General features: G+C 43.9%; 1 pseudogene across 1 annotated transcript; it reads left to right on the top strand.

The window, feature by feature from the left end:
- The first annotated feature begins 7,344 nt into the window (after positions 1 to 7,344).
- LOC308551004 (paraneoplastic antigen Ma6F pseudogene) lies at positions 7,345 to 9,486 on the top strand (annotated as a pseudogene). The gene is made up of 2 exons: positions 7,345 to 7,494; positions 8,647 to 9,486. The product of its transcript is annotated as a paraneoplastic antigen Ma6F pseudogene (transcript).
- The last annotated feature ends 752 nt before the right edge of the window (positions 9,487 to 10,238 follow it).

The following is a 10,238-nucleotide window of genomic DNA, read 5'->3' as shown; positions in this document are numbered from 1 at the left end:
ACTGGAGGGGTCAAAGTGCCTCACTGATTCATTAAAGATGTGAGCCCTGGCTGCGCCAGGCACTGAGAATACATCTGTGAGCAAAACCAGGCCACATCCCTGCCCTTAAGAGCTCCTGTGAACGTATCTGTGTGTGGGCGCACACTTGCGGGGGGCGGGGAAGGTAGGGGTGGAAGAGAAACGCACTTGAATTAATTTCAAAATAGCAGGTTATGCTGTAAAGGAAAAGAACAGGATTCTTGGATCTGGGGTGCTGCAAGTAGTGACAGATAGTTACAAATGAATTTGCTACCAGTCTACCAAAATCTAGGAAACTGCAGCAGCCCGGCAGTGTGCTAAGCCGGTGGATGCCTTTCTGAAGATGCCAGTTTCGAAAGGAAGACGGTAATCAACAAGGATCAACATACAACACTTAAGAGTTATCAGAATTGTGAAGAACATCAATTAGGGTGATGTTTGGGAATGATGGCTTGGGGGACTTAGGTGAGGCTACGGTTGAGATGAGGCTTGAATGACAAGGACGCAACCATGTGAAGGTTGTTGAAGACAGGAAGAGTGTCCACAGGTAGAAGGAACAGCAAATTGGACATGTTCCAGGATCAAAAGGAAAATGGTGGAGTGCGGTAAGTAAGCCAAGGGAAAGAAGACTCATGCTGGAAGGGTGATGCTGGGCACTGAAATTGAGCCTGAAGGACATGGTCTAACTTTTTTCTTCATTTTTTAATTAATAAGCATTTAATGCTTTATTAATAATGATTAGTTAAATGATTACCAACTTCTTAAATATTCTCATAACAATTGTATTCATTAGATGCTAACAACTTTTTAAAAATTTCCCCTCCACATTTTATTATGAAAACTTTACAACATACAACTCAATTGAAAGATTTGTACCCATGTACCATTATGCTCTACTTGCTTGATTGCATGGTCATCCTTATGTTACTGAGCCATTTCAAAGTAGGTTGCAGACATCAATCAGTACACTTCACCCCTAAACACTTCAACATACACAGCATTAGCTACAAATCAATACCTGCTTACTGTTCTTTTTTGGAGGTAAAAGTTCATACAGTGAAACACACATTTTAAGTGCACCATGCAGTGACTTTTGACAAATATGCACTCCAAGCTCCTGTCAAAATACAGAACACTATCAACACCCCAGAAATTTCCCTTGTGTCTATTCCCAGTCAGTCCCCACCACAAAGGCATATACAAAGGCAACCACTATTCTAATTTTTTCCCACCACAGATTACTTTTTTCTATTTGAGAACTCCGTATGAATGGAATCATATAGTATGTACTATTTTGTGTCTGGATTCTTTCATTCATTATGATGATTTTTAGATTTATCTATATTGTTGAATGTTATTGCTTCTTTCCTTTCATTACTGAGTAGTATTCCATTGTCTGGATATATCCGAGTTGGTTTATTCACTCACTACTTTATGATCTGGGCTGTTTCCAATTTGGACTACTATAAATAAAACTACTATGATCATTTGTGTACAAGTTCATGTAGACCTATGCTTTCATTTTACTTGGGTAAATACCTAGAAAAAGAATTGCCATGTCATGGGATAGTTGTTTTATAAGAAACTGCCTGAATAATCTCCAAAGTAGCTGTGCAATTATGTTCCCACCAGAAATGTATGAGGGTTCCTTTTATTCCAGTCCTCCTCAACATTTGGGGTTGTCAGCCTTTATTTTTAGCCATTTATGTGGGTTCGAAATAGTAACTAATTCTGATTTGAATTCTCATCTCCCTGATGACTAATTATGTTGAGCATGATGTTTTTATGTGCTTACTGGCCATTTCTAAAGTGTCTATTCAAAAGCTTGGCCACTTTTATAGGATTGTTTGTCTTTTTATTATTTACTTGTAGGTGGATTTGTTTGAGAAACAGATCTTTTGAAGTATATTTGACATATGACAACCTGGACATGTTTAAACTGTAAAATCTGGTAAGGTTTGACATGAAACCATGATCACAATCAAGGCAATAAACATATCCATTATTCTCAGCTCGTTCATTTCTATTGCTGAATAATATTTCATTGCATCAATGTACTGTAATGGGTTTATCCATTCATTGGTTGATGGGCATTTGGGATGTTTCTAGTTTGGAGCAACTATGAATAAAGCTGCTATAAAACTTGTGTACAAGCCTTTATGTGGACATATATTGCCTTTTATCTTGGGTAAGTGCTGAGGAGTAGTATGGCTGATAATATAATAGAGGTATGTTTAGCTTTTTAAAAAACTACCAAACTGTTTTACAAAGTGGTTGCACCATTTTACATTCCCACCAGCAGTGTAAGAGAGTTCCAGTTGTTCCACATTTTTGTCAAGACTTGGTATGGTCAGGCTTTCTTATTTTAACCATAGGTTTGTAGTGTAATCTCATTATGATTTTAAGCTGGAGTTCCTTAGCTAGTGATGTTGAGCATGTTTTCATATCCTCATTAACTATCTGTATATCTTTTTTGGTGAAGTGTCTTGCTTATACCTTTTGCCCATTTTATTATTATTGAGTTGTTTGACTTTTTAAGTTGTAAGAACTCTTTATATATTCTAGATACAAGTCTTTTGTCAGGTATATGCTTTGCAAGCATTTTCTCCCAGTCTGTGGCATGTCTTTTTTTTTTTTTTTTAATTTTATTTTTGTTTAAAATATTACAGATGCCCCCTTTTCTCCCCAATGACCCATTCCACCCTGTCCTGTGGCATGTCTTTTTATCTCTTAGCAGTGTCTTTTGAAGAACAGAAATTCTAAGTTTTGATGAAGCTAAATTGATCAAGCTGTTCTTTTATGGAGTATATTTTTGGTCCCATACCTAAGACATCTTTGTCTAAGTAAAGGTCACAAGGATCTTAATTCCTTTTAGAAGTTTTATGGTTTTAAGTTTTATATTTATTTAGATTTCTGATCCATTTTGAGTCAATTTTTGTATGTAGTGCAAGATATGGGTCAAAGTTCATTTTTGTGCATGTGGATATCCAGTTATTCCAGAATCATTTGTTGAAAAGACTATCTTTCTCCACTGTACTGTTCTGTGCCTTTGTCAAAGATCAGTTGTCCATAAATGTGTGGATTCAGGATTCTATGCCATTCTTTTGATGTATTGTCTATCTTTACACCAATAACATGCAGTTTTAATTACTGTAGTTTAAAAATAATTGTTGAAATAAGATAGTGTAAGTTCTACAACTTTTGTTATTTTCAGCATTGTTTTAACCAGTCTAGGTTTTTTTCATTCCCATATAAATTTTAGAATCATCTTAGTTTCCAGAAAAAAATATCTGATTGGATTTTGAGTGGGACTGGATTAAATTCTGTAGGTCAGTTTGGGAAGAATTGACATCTTAACAATATTGAGACTTTTGACTCATGAATGAGGTCTCTCTACATTTCTTTTGTTCTTTAATTTCTCTCAGCAATGTTTTGTAGTTTTCAATGTATAAATCTTTCATATCTTTTGTCAGATCTATGCCTAAGTGTTGCATATTTTATGCTATTGTAAGTGTTATTGTTTTTAAATCTTTTAATATCTAGGATTATTCACTTCTAGTATATAGAGATGCAATTGATTTTTGTATGTGGGTCTTAAATCCTGCAACCTGCTAAACTCGTATATTAGTACTAGTAGCTGTTCTGTAGATTCCAATGTATTTTCTACATAAATAATCCTGTAATTTGTGAATAAAGACAGTTTACTTCTTCCTTTCTGATCTGCGTGATGTTTCTTTTCTTTGCCTAATTTCCCAGACTTGAACCTCCAATACAATGTTGAATACAAGGTGAAAGAGTGACATCCCTGTCTTGTTTTGATTTGTGGGGGAAAGCACTCAGTCTTTCACTACTAAGGATAATGTTAGTTGTAGGTTTTTTATAGATGTCTTTTTATCAGATTGAGGAAGTTCTTTTCTATTCCTAGTTTTCTGTGATTTTAAAAATAATCAGGAATGGATGTCAGATTCTGTCAAATGCTTTTTCTACATCTATTGAGGGGATTGCTACTATCTGAGTGTGTCCCTCCTCAAAATTTGTATGTTGACGTCCTAACCCTTAAAGGCATTAGGAGATGGGGTCTTTGGGAAGTAATTAGGTCTCAGTGGGATTAATGCTCTTATAAAGAGGCTCCGGAGATGCCTCACCTCTTCACCATGTGAGGACACAGCAGAAAGGTGCTGGGTATAAATCAGGAAGCAGGCCTTCACCAGAACTCAACCATACTGGCACCTTGATCTTGAACTTCCAGCCTCCAGAACTGAGAAATCAATTTCTATTCTTTATAAGCCAGTCCAGTCTGTGATATTTTGTTATACCAGCACAAATGAACTAAGATATAGATTAGAGGGGTTTTATTTTTAGTTTGTGAATATGCTGAATTACATTGATGCATTTTCAAATGTTTAAATAAACCTTGCATTCTCATGATAAAACTACTTAGTCATGTCATGTTATCATTTTTGGATCTTGTCAAACTCAATTTGCTAAAATTGTTTAGAATTTGTGCATGTATGTTCATGAAACATATCAGTCTATAGTTTTCTTTTCATATAAATGTCTTTGTATGGATTTGATATGAAGGTAATACTGACCTCATTGATTCAGTTGGAAGTAGTCTTTCCTCCTCACTTTTCTGGAAGAGTTTGTATAGTGTTGGCATTATTTCTTCCTTAAACAATTGGTAGAATTTGAGTTTCCTGCTTGCATATTTGTTCATGTGTCAGGGTGGGCAACAGAGGATGCCATGCTGGGTGCCTAAAACCCAGAGACCCAGAGGGCAGAGTACAGGGTGACCATGGCAGAGGAAAGCAAGAGGAAATATCCTGGAGAGGAGAGAACCAGAGACAGGGAACCCACACTTGGCATATACACTCTCCCAAATCTCTGGTGACCCCTTGGCTGGGTATGCACTCCAAGAAAAGAACTGAGCAGAAATTTTAGTTGGTGCCTAATATGGGGGAGACCGAGTCAGGAGTCTTAGTTTAGTTAACTCCCTACTAATCAGGAACACATAAATGTATATGCACTCAGTAACAGAATTTCAAGCTATATGAAATAAAAATTGACAGAATAAAGGGAGAAATAGATATTTACACAATTATAGCTGGAGATTTTAACACCCTTGCCTCAGCAGTTGATATAATCAGACAAGAAATCAGTAAATATATAGAAGGTCTGTATGACATTATCAACCACCTTTACTTCATTGATATTTTCAGAACACTATAGCCAGCAACTGCAGATGATAGATTCTTTACAAGGGCATTCACCTGGATAGATCAAACACTGGGCCAACACATTTAGAAAAAGTGAAAGTTTACATAATAAGTTACCTGAGTCTACAGTGGAGTTCCATTACAAATTAATAACAATAATATATCCCCAAATATTTGGAAATTCAACATCACACTTCTAAGAAAACCTATGGGTCAAAGAAGAAAACACAAAGGAACTTAGTATTTGAAATTGAATGATAATAAAAATAAAACATCAAAATTAGTGAGATGCAGCCAAAGAAGTGATTAGAGGAAGATTTATTGCTTTAAATCACATTAGAAAAGAAGAAAGGCATAAAATCAATGCCCCAATATTGCATCTAAAGATGATAGAAAAAGAAAAGCAAAGTAAATCCAAAATAAGTAGAAAAAAGACATAAGAGAGATAAGAGCAGAACTAAGTGAAATAGTAAACGAACTATGGAGAAAATGAACAAAGCCATGCATTTTTAGAAGAACAATGAAATATATAACCCCCAGCAAAACTAATCAAGAAGAGCAAGTACACAAATCATCAATATCAAGAATAAAGAGGGAAAAAAGAATGAAAGAGGGATATCACTATAGATCATGCAGGTATTCAAAGAATAATGAAGGACTATTATGGGCATCCTTATGCCAATAATTTTGATAAATGAAATAAAATTCCTTAATAATAAAACAATTTATCAAAACTGACAACAGGTTAAATATAAAATAGGAATAGCCCTATTTCTTATACATGAATTTAATTTACTATAAAAAAACTTTCCTAAAAACAAAACAACCACAACAAAAGAACAGTCCAAGCCCAGATGATTTCATGGGTGAATTCTAGCAAATATTTAAGGAATGAAAATCGCCAGTCTTACACACTTTCAGGAAATAGAGGAGCAGGGAACAATTCCCAATTCATTTTGTGAAGCTAGGATAAACCTGGCACTAAATCTTGATAAAGTTATGAAAAGAAAATCACAGGAAAATATCCCTCATGAACAGTGTAGCAAAAATCTTTATCAGCCAATCAAATCCAGCAACATATATAGTAAGGAAAGTTTTTCTATTGCCTATTTACAGATGCAGGGTACAGATGTTCAGTGACTTGTATAGACTCTGTTCACCTGACACAAAACTCACAGCTGCATGCCTGGTCAAGAGCTGGTCTCACAGTGTAAAGAGGTATGAGGATCCTGGCATGGGAACAGCTAATCTATGTCTCTTGTGGAGATTCCAGGTTTAACCAGGGCAGGCTGTGAGTGCAGAGGAGCACTGAGGGCCTGCTCTTAAGTTCCTCTGCCCCATGCCTCCGCTTTCCAGTCCCTATTGCACCCTCCATATTTGCTATAGTTATTGATGGAGGCCATTTTGTGGCTGGAGGGCCAATGGATGTGCCTGTTGCTTCTGGAGGCTTCAGGCCTTGCCACATGAAGCCCTTGTCAAGCAGACCTCATTGCCAGGGCAACACTGACGCCTCCTCACGTGCTCTCCTGATCCAGTCACCTGCCCTGCATCCAGACACAGAGATCTTTCTCTCTCATCTATCTAGGGCTTCTGGGAGCCCTGGGAAGCCAGCCTGGCTTTAACTCCGAGGCAGCTACCTGGGACACCCCTGGACTGCGCAGCCTTAGGCCTCGTTTTTCTGACTCTCGGGCTCCAGGGTTCTGTGGTGCCTCTGCAATCAGCTCCGCACCCCACAGGTGGCATTTCCCTGCACGGCAGCACCTGCAGAGGCCGAGAGAGTCACCAGGCGACTAGGGGTTTCCCTGGGGCCACACCCCAGAATTACCGAAGGCCAGTGCCCAGGGTAGGGGCCATATCGCTGCCCAGGCAGGAAGGCCAAAGGGGGTCTCCTCCCTGTGGAGGTGAGGGGTGCAGTGGGGGATTCCGTGGCGGTAGGGGGTGGGGGTGGGCACTGGGCAGGGTGGCGCTCTAGGCCTCCCCTGGGCGGTGGGGTGGGCTGTGTGGCACCAATGTCCCTCTCCCCCCTTTGCACTCTCAGGCCGCCTCAGCAGAGCCTGCGACAGTCTGCACATCCCTTTTGAATCTCGACTGCTCCGCCCTGGTCTGGGTGATGGCACCAATGATGCTGCGGGACTGGTGCAGTTGGATGGGCGTGAATGCGCAGGGTTCCCTGCTCATCCTGGGCATCCCAGACTACTGTAAGTACCAAGAGTTCCAGGATATTGTGCAGGCTGCCCTGTGGCCCCTGGGCAGGTACCGAGTGCTGGGCAAGGTCTTCAGAAAGGAGCTTGGGTCCAGAGTCGCCTTGGTAGAGTTTGATGACAATTTAAATCAAAGTGTGATACCTCAGCAAATACCAAGCAAGCAAGGCACCTGGACTGTGGTCTTCCTGCCCCAGGCCCCTGATTCTGAGTCACAGGATAGACCCAATTTTCCTGCACAGACCCAGAAGCAAGCAGTGGCTGGCAGGGCAGGTGAGGCAGGAGCTGCAGGTGAGGAAGCTGCAGGTGGGACAGGAGTCCCAGGTGAGAAGGGAGTTGCAGATGTGGCAGCAACTGCAGGTGAGGAAGGAGTTGAAGATATGGCAGGAGTTCCAGGTGAGGCAAGATTTGCAGGTGAAACGGGAACCCCCAATGTGATAAGTTCTCCAGATACGACAGGACCTGCAGATGAGTCAGGGGCCCCAGGTGAGAAGGGAGTTGCAGGTGAGGCAGGAGCTGCAGGTGAGGAGGGAGCTGCAGATGTGTCAGGAACTGCAGGTGAGGCCGCAGCTGAACATGTGGTAGAAACTCCAGGTGAGGAAGAAGCTGCAGGTGTGTCTGGAGGTATAGGTGAGGCAGGAGCTGCAGGTGAGGCAAGAGCTCCAGGTGAGGCAGGAGCTGCAGGTGAGGAGGAAACTCCAGATGTGGCAGGAACCAAGAATGTTGCAGGATTTGCAGGTGAGCCAGGAGCCCCATGTGAGGAAGGAGCTGCATGTGTGGCAGGCACTGCAAGTGAGGCAGCACCTGCAGGTGAGGTGGGAACTGCAGATGTGGCATGAGCTGCAGATGTCACAAGATCTGCAGGTGAGGCAGGAGGTCCAGGTGAGAAGGAAATTGCAGATGAAGCAGGAGCTGCAGGTGAGGAAGGAGCTACAGATGTGGCAGGAATTGCAGGTGAGGAACAAGCTGCAGGTAGAGCAGGAGCTGCTGGTGAGGCAAAAACAGCAGGTGAGGCAGAAGCTGAAGATATGTTAGAAGCTCCAGGTGAGGAAGGACCATCAGGTAAGACAGGAGCTACAGGTGAGCCAGGAACAGCAAATGAGACAGGAGCTGCAACTGAGGAAGAATCCTGGATCCAGCAATGGAATCAGGCCCTGAAGCCTGTGCTGGAAATTATGGCCTACCAGGAACTGAGAGCCTTTTCTGGGATGGAAGAGCCAGGCCATGAGGAGGAGTCCTTTGAGAGCTGGCTGGACCATGTCAACGACATGCTGTACCTGTGGCGCCACATATCAGAAAGGGAGAGGAGGAGGAGGCTGGTGGAGAGCTTGCATGGCCCTGCACTGGATCTTGTGAGCGGCCTCCTGGATGAAAATCCCGACATCGCTGCTCAGGACTGCCTGGCCACACTGATTCAGGTGTTTGGGAACAAGGACACACGAACTACCGCGCGGCTGAAGTTCATGACTTGTACCCAGCGGCCCCAGGAGACACTCTTTGCCTACGTGATGCGCCTGGAAGGCCTGCTGCAGGCAGCCATGGAGAAGGGGGCCATCCAACCCTCCACGGCAGACCAGGTGCGTGCTCGGCAGGTGCTGATGCGGGCCCGCCCCAACGAGACTCTCTGGAACAAGCTGAGGAGGATGCGGCTGGAGAGGAGACCTCCTGGCTTCCTGGGGATGCTTCGGCTCATTAGGGAGTCAGAGGCATGGGAGGCCACTCCAACTATGAGCCAGCAGTTTCAAGTGGAAGAAGGAGTCTGTGTGGACATTGGAGACCTCGCTGCTGCCCAGGCTGTCCCAGCCCATGAAGATGCTGCCCAGGCCACTCCAGCCCATGAAGATGCTGCTCAGGCCACCCCAGCCCATGAAGATGCTGCTCAGGCTGCCCTTTCTGAGCAAGACAGTGCCGAGGTTGCTCAGGCCAATGCAGCGGCCATTGAGGTGCGTCCTGCCACTGCCGATCCTGATGAGGTTGCTCCTGAAACCCGTGATGCCACCGGGGCAGATCTTGCCCCTGAGGAGACCACCAAGGCCTTCCCTACTGCTTAGAGAAGTGGAAATGCTCTGACTCCTGCAGGTCTAGGTCAGGTAATACCCTCCCCTGCCCACATGGACAGTGCTTTTGGGGTGGGCCTAGGAGGTCCTGGCAGTGATCTAGAGGTCCTGGCCCAGGAAGGAGACGAGGGGGCTGAGGAGCCCCAAGAGGAGGGGCTCATGCCCATCCTGGAGGAGTCCGGAAGTGAGGATGGGGCTGGGGAGATGAGTTCCTCTGAGCCTTCCTTGGGCAAATAGGTTTGGAAGACCCAGTGGCCTCTTGTCCTCTCAGGCAACAGAGCCCTGGAGGCAGGGGAAGGCCAGGCCAGGGCAGCCACTTCACCCCACATGGGGAGCAGGGCCTAGGGAAGAGTCTGCCCAGCCCAAACCAAGCTGCTGGGCCCCCTGCTATTCTCAAGGGGCCCTGATCACCGCCATCAGCCCTTTCAAGTGACCAATATGACCATGTGTGACACCAATGGGAGGGGGAGAGGTGCCCCCTCATAGTTTCACCACATCCAGCCCCAAACCTTACTCACTCAGGCAGCCACCCTGGGAGCACCCCTGAGCAACCAGTCCCAGCCCACGTGAGGAGCACCTGAATATATCTGCCACGTGTTCTGGACTGAGAGACTTTAGGAGCCATCTCAAGGGTGTCAGTCTCTGGGACCCTTATCCTCTGTCCCCTGGGGAGCCCCAACTCCATTTCTCTGTAGGCCCCATACTGACCCTCATGTCAAGTAATCACTGACTGCCCCCCCCCGCCC

The sequence above is a fragment of the Miniopterus schreibersii genome (genome assembly GCF_964146895.1).
Source record: "Miniopterus schreibersii genome assembly, chromosome: X".
Taxonomy (NCBI): Eukaryota; Metazoa; Chordata; class Mammalia; order Chiroptera; family Miniopteridae; genus Miniopterus; species Miniopterus schreibersii.
Note: the sequence above shows the minus strand (reverse complement) of the source record. Positions and strands in the feature narration are given on the sequence as shown.